Source organism: Balaenoptera musculus, chromosome 11 (assembly GCF_009873245.2).
Source record: "Balaenoptera musculus isolate JJ_BM4_2016_0621 chromosome 11, mBalMus1.pri.v3, whole genome shotgun sequence".
Classification (NCBI taxonomy): domain Eukaryota; kingdom Metazoa; phylum Chordata; class Mammalia; order Artiodactyla; family Balaenopteridae; genus Balaenoptera; species Balaenoptera musculus.
This window is the reverse complement of record NC_045795.1, coordinates 21547358-21560578: the sequence shown is the minus strand read 5'-3', so window position 1 is coordinate 21560578 and position 13221 is coordinate 21547358. Positions and strand designations below refer to the sequence as shown.

Here is a 13221-nt window from a genome sequence, read left to right as displayed (position 1 = left end):
AGAATCATAAAGAAATGCTAGAGATCAAAAACACTGTAACAGAAATGAAGAATGCCTTTGATGGGCTTACTGGTGGACGGGACACAGCTGAGAAAAGGATCACTGAGCTTGAGAATATCTCCATAGAAACATCCAAAACTGAAAAGCAAAAAAACAAAAAGACTGGAAAAAAAGAGAACAGAATATCCAAGAACTGTGACAACTACAAAAGGCATAACATATGTGTAATGGAAATTTCAGAAGGAGAAAAAAAGAAACAGAAAAAATGTTTGGAACAAAAATGACTGAAAATTTCCCCAAATTAATGCCAGACACCAAACCACAGACCCAGGAACCTCAGAGAACACCAAGATAAATGCCAAAAAAATTATACGAAGGCATATCATTTTCAAACTACAGGAAAACAAACATAAAGAAAAAAATCTTGAAAGTTGATAGAGGAAAAAAATTTACCTACAGAGGAGCAAAGATAAGAATTATATCAACATCTCCTCAGAACACATGTAAGCAAGAAGAGAGTAGAGTGAAATATTTAAAGCGTTGAGAGAAAAAAAAAAAACAAACTAGAATTCTGCACCTTGTGAAATTACCCCTCAAAAGCGAAGAAGAAATAAAGAATTACATAAACAAAAATTGAGAATTTGTTGCCAGTGGACCTGCCTTGCAAGAAATGTTAAAAGAAGTTCTTTAGAGAGAAGAAAACGACATAGGTCAGAAACTTGGGTCTACATAAAGAAAGAGCATCAGAGAAGGAATAAGTAAAGGTAAAATAAAAACTTTTATTTTTCTTATTCTAAATTGATCTGACTGATAACGGTTTGTTCAAAATAATAATACCAACAATATGTTTGATTGTATATATAGATGTAGATATAGGTATGAATAACTGAATCACTTTGCTGTACAGTTGAAACTAACACAACCTTGTAAATCAACTATACTTCAATTTTTTAAAAAGGCACAATCCATTAAAGAAAGAATTAAAGCTGAACTTCATTCAAATTTAAGAACTTCTGCTCTGTGAAAGACACTTTGAGGAGAATGAAAAGACAAGACAGACCGAGAGAAAATATTTGCAAATGACACATCTAATAAAGGACTGTTACCCAAAATGTGTTAAAACACAACGACACAACAACCCAATTATAGTTTATGGCGAATAATTCTCTAACTCCTGTTATTTTGTTTCTCTGCAAGATGCCTCAAACAGCAGCCATCAAGATTCAACGTCTGAGGCTTCAGTCAGGTTTAAATCCGTATTGTTAAGCGGTGAGGAGTTTGCCTTTACCTTATAAAACCGTGAAGAGAAAGGCCTCGCTGGGAGTCGAACCCAGGATCTCCTGTTTACTAGACAGGCGCTTTAACCAACTAAGCCACGAAGCCACCACTCCTGAAAGCCACTGAGCATCTTATTTTACAAAATGTCACACTTTAATCTGCAATTTTTTTTTCATTTCAGCAGTTTCTTTGGGATTTAACTAGAAGGTGTACCTGGGCAGGAATCTCCTCTTCGAGGAGAATGGAACCTTGATCTGGCCAGAGATAAAACTCAGAACTGGACAGCCAAAGGACTTGAGGGGGCCGTTTCTTGTACATGAATTTATCAGACAAAGAGAAAGATCTGGGTGTGGACCCAGTCAGTCCAAACATTCCAAATAAGGATTGGGCTTCTTCATCAACTTGAGCAGTTGTCCTTGGACCCTCTTTGCTTGTCTGGTACAGCTGACACAACTCTTTCATTGTGGGGTTTCCCTTGGTTACCTGAGGGACATTCACACATTAGGTGTTCAGTATTAATTAGTTATATTCCAACCCTGCTTCAGGATTTCGTTTCAGCTCTGTCTCCTCCAGATACACCAAAATTCCTATTTGGGAGTTTCTTTCATGGATTCTTAAATTCCCATGACAACTTTCAGCACTCTTAACTCAGTGTTGCCAGCAGACAATTGATGTTAGAATTACTTGGGAGTGCTTGGTAAAATTAAGAGTCTTGGGATCTATCTACCCTATATCTCTTTAGTAAAGGATCCATTGCAAGAGGGGTTATGGAATCTGCATTTGTAATAAGTCTCCCGGGGGATACTTTTGGCTGCAAATATTGGATTCACCATTGTAACAATCGCTGGCTTTTCTGGAAGCCCTTGGAGTTCTGGTGCGGTGTCTTCCTGTCTGTAGCCCATACCTAGCTCAATGTGTTTCTTTTGTGGACATATTGGTCTGTCAGTTAACGCATTTTGTCATTAAAATCAAAATCACGAATTTGAACTGCGTCTGTGTCCACTAGGGATTTCCAAATGTAACCCCAAGGTCAGCTCGTTTTAATATAATGTCTTTGGGGCCCCAACCTGTTACCTCCAATGCTTCGTTGGGTGTGGGGTGGGGGCTTGAATTCAGCAGGCAAAACGATGATCTCTTAAGGAAAAATTGGGCCAGCGCCTTTGGTAAAGTCGAGGTAGTAGGTGGCGTTAATGCGGTGGTTTCTATTGCTCTCTGCTCCCCTCTTCCCACTCTGTCTTCTCCCTTTCGTATTGAGTAAAGGCAAACATTTCTCTGGAACTTGAGGTGATCTAGTGAGAGGGGATCGGAAAAAGTGGGTGGATTCTGAAAGCACAGAGAGCTTGCTGTGTTTTCTCTGTAATAATCCTCATATTTTGATGCAATTCCACAAAACCAGAAATAATTCAGTATTTCCTTAAATGCACAGCACAAATACATTGCTTCTAATTAAAAAATAATTGCAAAAGCACAATACCCAGCAACCGGGATGGCCGAGTGGCTAAGGCGTTGGACTTAAGATCCAATGGGCTAGTGCCCGCGTGGGTTCGAACCCCACTCTCGGTAGGTTAAGTTTTGATCCCCAGAATCTTTCCGGAAAGGAATACAGGGCTTTGGAAATATACGCGATTGATTACATGTCTATTTTTCTATCCTTTTGTGAAAACACTACTTTGCTTTTTGTCTTCAAGCCTAAAGAAATTGCTTCAGTAGGCAGTATTAAGTGTGTGAATTATTTTCCCCCCGTCTTATCAGATTGCCAACATAAGAAAAACCACCTGAATCAATAGTCTGCCTAAAGAGATTTAAATACTCCAGTCCTTTGAGTTCCAAGAGGAATGGAACTTTGGACCCATTTGTTCTTCAGGCAACAGTAAAGAAGCTCTCTGTAGCCCCCAGGATGTGAGTAGGGGGATTCTCATTGTTTCCAAATGGTTGTACTCAGAAAGCCCAACTCAACTCTGCCTGGGCTGTCCCTCCAACTTTGGAAAACACTGTTGATTACTCGCCAGCAGAATACGTTTTTTTGTTTTGTTTTTCCAGTTTGAAATGTAAAAGTGGTCCCTTAATGGAGTTTTTTATTGCATTTCTCTTGTTGTGTTATCAAACATCTTTTATGTTTAAAAGCCATCTGTATTTCCTTTGCTGTGAACTGCTTTTTAATATTCTTTACTCATTTTTCTACTTAATTGTTAGGTCTTTCTCTTCGGATTTTTAGGAGCCCTTTAAATGAGTCGATTAAGTCATGTTTTGATATGTCACAAGTAGTCCGGTTGCTATTTGCCTTTGCACTTTATGGCAAATTTGGACATGCAGACTTTGAACTATGCAGGTGAAATTATCAGTCTTTTCTTCTGGTTTTATGTCTGACTTGGATATGCCTTTTCCCACTACAGGATCAGCAAAGGTAACAAAAGAACTCTATGATTTCTTCTAGAATGTCCATTATTTCTTTTTATATTTAGATCTTTGATATATTCGATTTTTTCTGTGTCTTAACATGTGAGTTGTGTCTGGTAGAATGTCAAGTGCCTCTGGGGGCCACTCTCCATCTTTGCTCCCCCTGTCCCTTTCTTGGGGACAGGGAGAGCAAAGATGCCACTGACTCTCTTGAGTGACCCTCACACACTTCCTCCCTATGAATACCTGGAAACCAATATTTATATTTTAGATTAATATAAGCATGCTTCCTAAGTGTTATATATATTATCTATTGTAGATATTAATTTCACATCTAACACATAATGTAACAATAACTACCATTTGATCCCTTAATCTACTTGTTTTGCAGCATACATCTCGACATCAAGTATGCAGCATTGGGCTGGGGACGACTAAGTCCCCATCCTCCCAGGCTTCTGGACAGAGGAAGAGACCTGACAATGGTGATTCTAAGAGGTATCTCTTAGTATCCTTTAGTTTTAAAACTAGAATGTGTATATCCCTGGGAATAAATGGACACTGACAGTTTTAAGGGAATCATTTTCCTGACCTTGGACGCCCATGTGGATTCACTGAGTGATCTGCCTGAAAACTTTCTGCTTTCCCACCTCCTTTTGTCACAACTCTTCTCCCACTAAGGAAAAAGGACATAACTCTCAACCATCCCATATCTTACCCTTCATATTTCCCCAAGACACAAAGCCTCCTCGAAGCATCTGACAAAAGGACTCTAAAACATGGTGTCAGAAAGTGAATGTCTTAAAAGACTGGTTAACAAAATTCTTTTGCAACTCAGGTGGTTTCTTATTGTATTTGCTTTTAAACATGAGAGAGGGTCTAACCCAGTTGTCAATAATAGATTAACAGAAACTTTTAATGGGGACTTCCTTGGCGGCTAACACTCCATGCTTCGAATACAAGGGGTGCGAGTTCGGGTTCAATCCCTGGTCAGAGAACTAAGATCCCACATGCCGCACTGCGCGGCCAAAAAATAAAATTTTAATGATAATGTGGTTTTAGCATGTAATATAGAGGTTAGAAAAATTAGAATCGCATTCCTATTTCAAAACTCCTTTAATTCCTATCTACTTATTTATCTCATATCTATAATAATGAAATACACATAAAATTGATGTTGAACTTGTTTCAGCCTTGCAACAAGGACTATTCATCCATGGATACACAAATTAATTAGAAAATATTAGTCCCATCCATCTCATTAAGAGATGAGTTTGCAATTCAATTTTAGTTTGTATGTCTATAACTTATCAAAACATACACTCACAGTGATTTGATCTAATAAAAATTGCAATAACTTAATGCAGAAAACAAATTGTTAACTCAAAGCTATATAGTCACCGGAAATTTTTTCTTAAATTAAGTTCAATGTTTATACTTTTTTGTTGCAGAAAGCACAACAGAGTAGATCAAAAACAGCCATGTTACAATAAAATGTATTTTTGTGGGGTAGGGGAATGAAAATACGAGTTCAAATACAAAAGAGAGGATGTAAAATTTCAAATGTTAGAGAAAATTTATTTTTTTAAATAGATGATCGTCCATTTAAAAAATAATCACTATGGTATTTAGATTCATTTAGAAGAGTGATGGAACACATTTTGAAATGTCACAATTTACAATGTACTGGAAATCAGATTCTTTACAACTGTTTGAACTTATGTGAAATTTTCAGATGTTGATCTAAAAATGTGCAGGGGGGTACATAATTTTTCAGAGGAGTATGCTTTCAAATTTTGAAGACTACTGCTTTAGAGCAGGAGTTCTTAACATGTGATGTAACATAGCGGCTACAAACACAGACTTAGGAGTCAGTCTTGCTGGTTGTGTGACATTGGGCAAGTGACTTAAATTCAGCTCAGTCTACTTATCTGTAAAATGGGGACAGCAACAATACCCTATCTACAGAGATAAAGTTGTCAAACTTCAGCATACATCAGAATCGCCTGGAGGGTTTGTTAAAACACAGACTGCTGGGCCCCACTCCCAGAGATTCTGCTTCAGGAGGTCTGGGGTCAGGCCCCCAAATCTGCATTTCTAACAAGTTTCCAGGTGATGCTAATGCTGCTGGCTCAGGGACCACACTTTGAGAACCTTTGGTCTATCTCATAAAGTCATTCATTGTGAGGATTAAAAACGTTAGTACATAAACATTCTTAGAACTCCACTGGCCCACAACAGGTGCTAATACATATTAGCCAATCAGTTAGGATTGGATTCACTGCAAAAGAAAATTCTACTCCAGTGGGTTAAACAGAAAGGAGTTAGTATATGTCATTTAGCAAGAGGTCCTGAGGTCAATCATCCAGGGCTGGCACCACTGTTCAAGAATGTCATGAAGTTCCCAGGCTCCCTCTGTCTTCTTTGCTCAATTGTCTTTGTTCCGTGGCTTTTATCGTCACAGACCTATAATAGTTGGTGTTCCTCCAGGAATCTTGTCTGAATTCCAGACAGGGAGAGAGAAGAGCAAAGGATATAGGGTAAAGAGTTGATGGAGCATGCCAGCCAAGTCACAGCCCCGCCCTTTATATTTTATGTTTTTAGAGAAGTCACTCGCATTTTAAAAATGTTTCCAGAAGTCCCCCACGAGCGACTTTCACTTGAATCTCAGTGGTCAGACCCAGCTCATATCCCACCCCAACTACAAGAGAGAAGGAAGGGAAGGATTTTGGCTCTCTAGCTACCATGGTGGAGGAAATCAAAGGAGAAAGGAGTTTAGGATAAATAATATACACCACCTGCCTAAAGGGTATCCATGAACACACAGAAACTCATGCAAAATATCAAATGTATGTGTATTTTTATGAGGAGTCAGTCCACAGCTTTCATTAGATTTTTAAAGATCCAAAAAATATGGCTCTCAAGCCCACATTTCTTGACTCAAGCATCCAAATATTTTAACGAAAAGGATGTCCACTCCCCTGCATGTTCCATCTCAGCCATCACATGAAATCATAAAACCTGAGAGCATGGAAGCCTCTTAATTGCTATCTCTCTTCCTTTTTTAAAAGATTCTACTGAACTTGTAAATGCTGCTTATGTTATTTAAATACCTGTTTATAAGTAGTCCTACAGGGTAGTTCTTGCGGTGTGTCTGTGTTTTAATGTGACTTCCCAAATAGATCATATACTTCTTTAAAAAAGGCTTCTTCGTGTATTTTCTTCCTGTTTCATTTATATACAGTTGGGGAACAAGGAGCATTAACTTAAGAATTAAATTCTTCTGTCCTGAATTTCAGGCTGGCATTAATAACTGGAGATTTAGGTTCCCTGACAGAAGAAACTGGATGACTATTTAAAGAAGACAGGCAGGACTGGATTTATTTCTTTTCTAACTGTTTAAAACACTGAAGTCTGAACTTTGGGCATCTCTGCTTTAACTACCAAAACAGAGCAGCAGTTGGCAAATTTATTTGGAGTTGCCATAAAACCATGTTAAATGTAATTATGAATGGTTTCCTTAAGGAATATGGATTCCTGGTATCAAATGAGATGTGAACTCTGGTCGGATATTTATTAGGTATTATGGGTTGAGTTGTATTCCCCCCAAATTCAAACATTTAGGTTCTATCCCTCAGTACCTCAGAATGTGACCCTTATTCGGAGACAGGGTCTTTAAAGAAATAAAATGAGGAAAAGTTAAAGTGAGGTCATTAGGGTGGGCCCTAATCTAATATGACTGGTGTCTTGAGGAAAGATGAACACAGTGACACACACAGACGGAAGACAATGTGAAGAGACATAAGAGAAAGGATGGCCATCTACAAGTGTACAAAGGCCTGAAACAGATCTTTCCCTCCCAGCCCTTCAGAGGGAATCAACCCTGCTGACACTTTGACTTTGGACTTCCAGACTCCAGAATTGTGAGACAATACATTTCTGTTGGTTAAGCCATCCAGGTGTGGTACTTTGTTACCACAGCCCTAGCAGACTGGTACAGCAAGGATTCTCTGATGTTGTACAAAAGTTTTCTCTTATCCTTCACATTCAAAGACCACTTCCTTCTTTCTCCATGCAAGGACGCTATTACATAAAGGCTGAGCTGTGGCTGAAAATTTGCCCATGCTTTTCATACTTACAAACTCTTTCCTAAATATATGGCCCCTCTGATGTCAGAAAGAATGTCCCAAGTTTTAGCTTAACACAGAGTGTGAGCAAAAGTGTTGTGGGCAACTTTCATTCTGTCATGTTGCTTAAAAGGAAGTTGCTTGGTCACAATATTTTCCTTCCCTTTCCTACAGGCTGTGATTCGGTTTTGCCCATGTGTACAAGGAAAGTCCTCTGGAGATCGCAGAGCAGCAAGAAAAGCACAGGCCACTGCAGAACTTTTTGGAGAAGAGCTTCCAGAAGTTTCTGGCTTGCCTTTCAGCAGGACATTCACATGATAAATAAATTTTCTATCCTACTTAAACCACTGTTACTTGTTCTTTGGGGTTCTAACCATATAAACAACCTAACAAATACATGGAAAAAAAAAAAAAAGAGAATAAAGGGCTGTTGACTGAGGAGGTGGTTAAAGTTTATACACACTTACCTAGATTATTTCAAGAGTCTCTTAACTGATTTTACTGTTTGGGGTCTTGCGCCTGTCCAACACATTCTCCACATCCTGACTATAAAGTAATCTTTCTAAGATATAAATCTGGTTATGCTACTTCTCATTTAAAACCACTGCCTAGAGTTGTACTGTCCAATATGGTGGCCACTAGCCATATGGAGCTAATAAAATTAATAAACATTCAATAAAATAAACTCAATAGTACTAGCCACATTTCAAGCGTCCAATAGCCACAGGTAGCCAGTGACTACCATGGTGGACAACACAGATGTAGGACATTTCCACCATTATGCAAAGTTCTATTGGACAGCACTGGGCTACAAGATGCATGTCTAAGCCTCCTACATGATCTATAAAGCTCTTTCTCTCCAGACTTACCTGCTGTTGCTATACACGTTACCAAAGGTCAGCAGGCTGTTTCTCAGATCTGCACTTGTTTACCATCCTGCTGCCTGGGAATTCTGTCTCCACCTTGTCCATCTGGAAAACAAGAATTCATTTTTTAAGTGTTACCTTCTCTACACACATATACTAAAAAAAAAAAAAACCAGAAGAATTGAACATGATTCAAGACTTATTTCTGAGCATATCTTCTCTTTTATCTACCATCCCTGCAAAGAATAGCAGATGAAGGAGGTTCTTCAATCAGAAAAAAAAAAAAAATCACAACTTAACAAAAAAAAAAAAAAACCAACTTGATTAGAAAATGGAAAAAGAACTTGAACAAACATTTCACCAAAGAAGATATACAAATGGCCAATAAGCACAGGAAAAGATGCTTAACATCGCTAATCATTAGGCATATGCAAATCAAACCCACAATGATACTACCACCTCACACCCATGAGGATGGTTACTATCAAAAAACTCAGGAAAATAACAAGTGTTGGCAAGGAGGAGAAGAAATTGGAATCCTTGCACACTGTTGGTGGAATTGTAAAATGGGGCAGCCGCTATGGAAAACAGTACGGAGGTTTCTCAAAAAATTCAAAATAGAATTATATGATCCAGCCATTCCACTTGTGGGTACAAACTCCAAAGAACTGAAAGTAGGGTCTTGTAGAAATATTTGTACACCCATGTGCAATAGCAGCATTATTCACAATTGCCAAAAGGTGGAAGCAATCCAAGTGCCCATCAATGAATAAATGGATATACAAAATGTGGTATATACATACAATAGAATAATATTCAACCTTAAAAAGAAAAGAAATTCTGACACATGCCACCACAAGGATGAAACCTGAGGGCAAATACATCCTCAACCACATCTTCAAACATCCCTGATTCTTCTACTAAACAATGATCTGGCTTTTCTTTCTTTTTGTTGAAGAAATATCTGCTTAAACATAGAAAAATATTGCTGAGTGCCTCAGATTAGACAGCATCAAATGAGAACTGTCTTCTTCTACTCAGTCTTTGTCTCATCCAAGTGTTGGACTCAGTACCCTGCTGATAAATTTCATTCGGAGAACCTCTACACACAAATTAAGTGCTAGTTAGGCCGCAATGCTTCGACTAGGCAGTGTCAGAAGAATGGTTTCTGCCCAGAAGAGTAAAGAGTGAGATGCACTTCTTGGATCTGACAGCAGCCCGGTGGTTATTATTACCGGCTGCACACCAGCATTACCTAGGAAATTTAAAAGCTCTCTAGATGGTTCTAAAGTGAAGGCAGGCTGGCTGTGGAGACGTACTGTCTGATGACGAACACCCCCCTCCCCGCCTTTACCATTACACAGCTCATATTTTCTTGATACCCAGAATCATCAAGCAGTGCACTCAACACAGTCGCAACATTTCTGCCTTGCGGGTAACGGTTTTCCACCAGGTATTATTACCCAGAGCATGTGGACTCTCCAGCACCTGTCGCTCACGAGCCTGAATGCCTCCCTGCATGCGTCCGCCCCTCACAACCACACCCATAAACAGTGACTCGTTACCTATTACCATCCGCAAGGCCAGGCCGCTTCCGGGTGGACCTTACAGATGACGAGTGTGCAGACCTGTGCCATCCGCTCTCTGGCCAGAGGCGTCTCTGCAGAGTCGTCGACTCCGTTCAGCTCCCAAATCCGCGGAGGCTCTGTTGGGGTCCGGAGGCGAAGCGCCGGAGCTTACTTGCCTTCATTCCCCGCCCGGCCCGACACCTCCTGATTTTTGCAATCTGCTGCTTCTGAGCAAGAATGTGCGCCGTGGGGGCCAACTTAGTCCCAGACTTAGGGCTCTCGACATTGGCCCAAGTCCCACCTTTGTCAGGTTGGAGGCTCCGAAGCCTAGCCCTTCTCAAGCCGCCTGGAAGCACCAGGCGGTTCTGCCTGGGCACGAGATTCAGGGTGTTTGTTCCAGAGACCACAGAGGCCCACTGTCCGGAAAACAAAACGGCGAACTCTTCCGCCCTGGGGTTGCATAAAAGATGGTTTACCTCCACTGGCGTTATTTCCAGGTCCGCTCTAGGAACCTGGGAGGTTTCTGCGTCTCTGTGGTTATTTCTAGCTGTTAAGGCTTCACGTGCCTTTAACTCGGTCCTAGGCCCTGCCTTCTAAATGTGCTAGGAAGGTTTGACAGAGAAATTATTTGGGAAAACTTCAAAAGTATATATGCAAAGATAGACTAGTACAACGAATTCGATGTTCATATCTCACACCTTCAACAATTATCAACTCATGGCAATCTTATTAACATATAACCCAACCCTCATTCCTCCAGACACATTGTTTGAAGTAAATCTCAGACACGTGTCACTGATAAATCTAACAAAGCCTAGACTAAGATGAAACGAGTTAGACACTTGCCTCGGGCACAAAATTTAAGAGGCTGCCAAAAAGCTTAGCAATAGAGGCAAATAATATTTTAAAGCAATATTTTTAAATGAAAATTAATGCAAAAAACCCGTAATGAGTACAGTATGTTAAATAGAAAATCAGTATTACTGATTTTTCCTTCTGCTTAGCTCCTATATGACTGACACAAGACTGAAACTAAAGTATCTCTAAAAGATAAGATGCTTTTGAAAAACATAATCACAATATCCTTAACACATCTAAAAATAATAACAAAAATAAGATCAAGTATGGAATCATTGTTCACATTTCACCAGTTTTATATATTTTGTAAGTATATTCTATAATATATATTATAAAAATCATACATATATACAAGATATATATATATCATATCTATGTGTTTTACAAACAATTCATTGGACATATATGTCTCAAGTTTTTTGAATCTATAGTTTCTCTCTTTCTCCTTTTCATGTATTTGTAGAAGAAACCTGAGATTTTGTTTCCCAGGGACTTTTAAGAATGCACACATCAGAAAACTCAAGTCACTCACTCCAGTGTAGGGGAGGGAAAATAATCTTTCCCTCTACCCTTCGAAATTCTCAGCTAGGTCCCCTGTAACAAAAGACAGATTAAGAGGAGAGAAATATACAAACGTATTTAAGTTTTTTGTGATATGGGAGCCCTCATAAGGAAATGAAGACCCAAAGAAGCAGTTAAGAGTTGATGCATATATACTGAATCAGAAAAAGAGTAGTAATATTATGAAACCATGACAAGGCAAAGGGGCTTGGGCTAGGATAGTTAATTGGGTGAACTGACTAGGGAGATAAGGGTTAATTTGTAAAGATTTCCCTCAGCCTCGACTTTCCATCCTTAATAATAGGAATGTTACTTTTCTCCAAGTATAAGGAAGACATCTTTCACATGGAAATTTTATCTCCTACTTTAAAGAAAAAGAAGGAAAATTAGAGTGTTCTTCTTATAGCTGCTAGTTTTCAACTGCCTTTAGCTCAAAATAATCCTTATGCCAAAATGGCATATTTGGGGCCAACATACTCTTCCACCCTTCACCAGCTTAGTCTATTTCCTAATGGCAAAGCCCACAGATCAGCAAACCTACCTCACAAAAGCAGACTTTGCAGCTGGACCACCTGAAACTAGAGATTGTTCCAAGACTTATATGAGCAGGGAAAGCCAGAGTACTAGATCTTTCCCTTCCCAGCTTTCTTCAGCCACACTAGCCATCTGTCCCTACAGCATTGCAAGGTCACTCGGTTTTAGGGCCTTTGGAGTTGCTGTGCCTTTGCTTCCAGTGCTTTGCCTCAAATCATTCATGGCTGACTTTTTCCACATTCCCTTATCAGCTTGAAAGTGACCTCTGCAGAGCGCCCTTCCCTGGCCACCCCATCTAAAATAGCTTTCCACCCAGTCTTCTCCATCATACCACCCTGTCTTATTTTCTCGTAAGTATAATACACCTACCACTATTCAGAATTATCTTGATCCTTCATTTGTTTACTTGTTTGTCTCTCCCACTAGAATGAAAGCTCCATAAAAGCAAACTCTTTGCCTATTTTGTGCGCAGATTGGAAACCTGTTGAGGTCACAGGTGAGTAACAAGGAGGGGCTGGAGGGAGAACTCTCTTAGCTAAAAGATATCTCTTAGATAAAAGTATCTGAGGTCCATATGTTATCAATTCCATAGACATAGATCATCTGAAGCATTATGTTATCATCAAAGGTTTGGCAACAAACTTCCAACAGGCCTGGTCTGGGAAAGCTGTCTTGGGAAAGCTGATATCTGGGTATGAAGTTTATGTAAATGAAAGAGTAGGACAGTAGGAAAGAGGTAGGAATGTGAAGGTCTCTCAGATAGTGGTAATGGTGGGTAATGGTACTAGGATGGAGTAGTGGGGCAAAAAGAAAATCAAGGAATGTGGACAAGGATAGAGATATAAAAAGAGAAACAAGGATCATAATCAGTGGAATGGGTAAAGAGAAAAATTATCATGGCTGTGGGATAGCACAGGAAAGAAAAGAGAGAAATCTGGTGTCTGTCAATCAGATAGATGAGTAAAACGATCAAGGTCCATGAAGGAGTAGGATCTGTAGGCTGATCTATGATGAGTAAGCCTCACTGTGCAA

General features: G+C 39.4%; 1 long non-coding RNA gene and 2 other non-coding genes across 3 annotated transcripts; 1 reads left to right on the top strand and 2 right to left on the bottom strand.

Annotated features, from left to right (window-relative positions):
• Window positions 1-1309: 1309 nt before the first annotated feature.
• On the bottom strand, window positions 1310-1383 carry TRNAT-AGU. The gene has a single exon. It is a non-coding gene; the product is annotated as a tRNA-Thr (tRNA).
• Window positions 1384-2758: 1375 nt separating this feature from the next.
• On the top strand, window positions 2759-2841 carry TRNAL-UAA. The gene has a single exon. It is a non-coding gene; the product is annotated as a tRNA-Leu (tRNA).
• A 1998-nt stretch (window positions 2842-4839) lies between these two features.
• On the bottom strand, window positions 4840-10681 carry LOC118904009. Its single transcript, XR_005021913.1, has 3 exons — window positions 10234-10681; window positions 8672-8773; window positions 4840-6174 (listed from the first exon to the last, which is right to left on the bottom strand). It is a non-coding gene; the product is annotated as an uncharacterized LOC118904009 (long non-coding RNA).
• Window positions 10682-13221: the final 2540 nt, after the last annotated feature.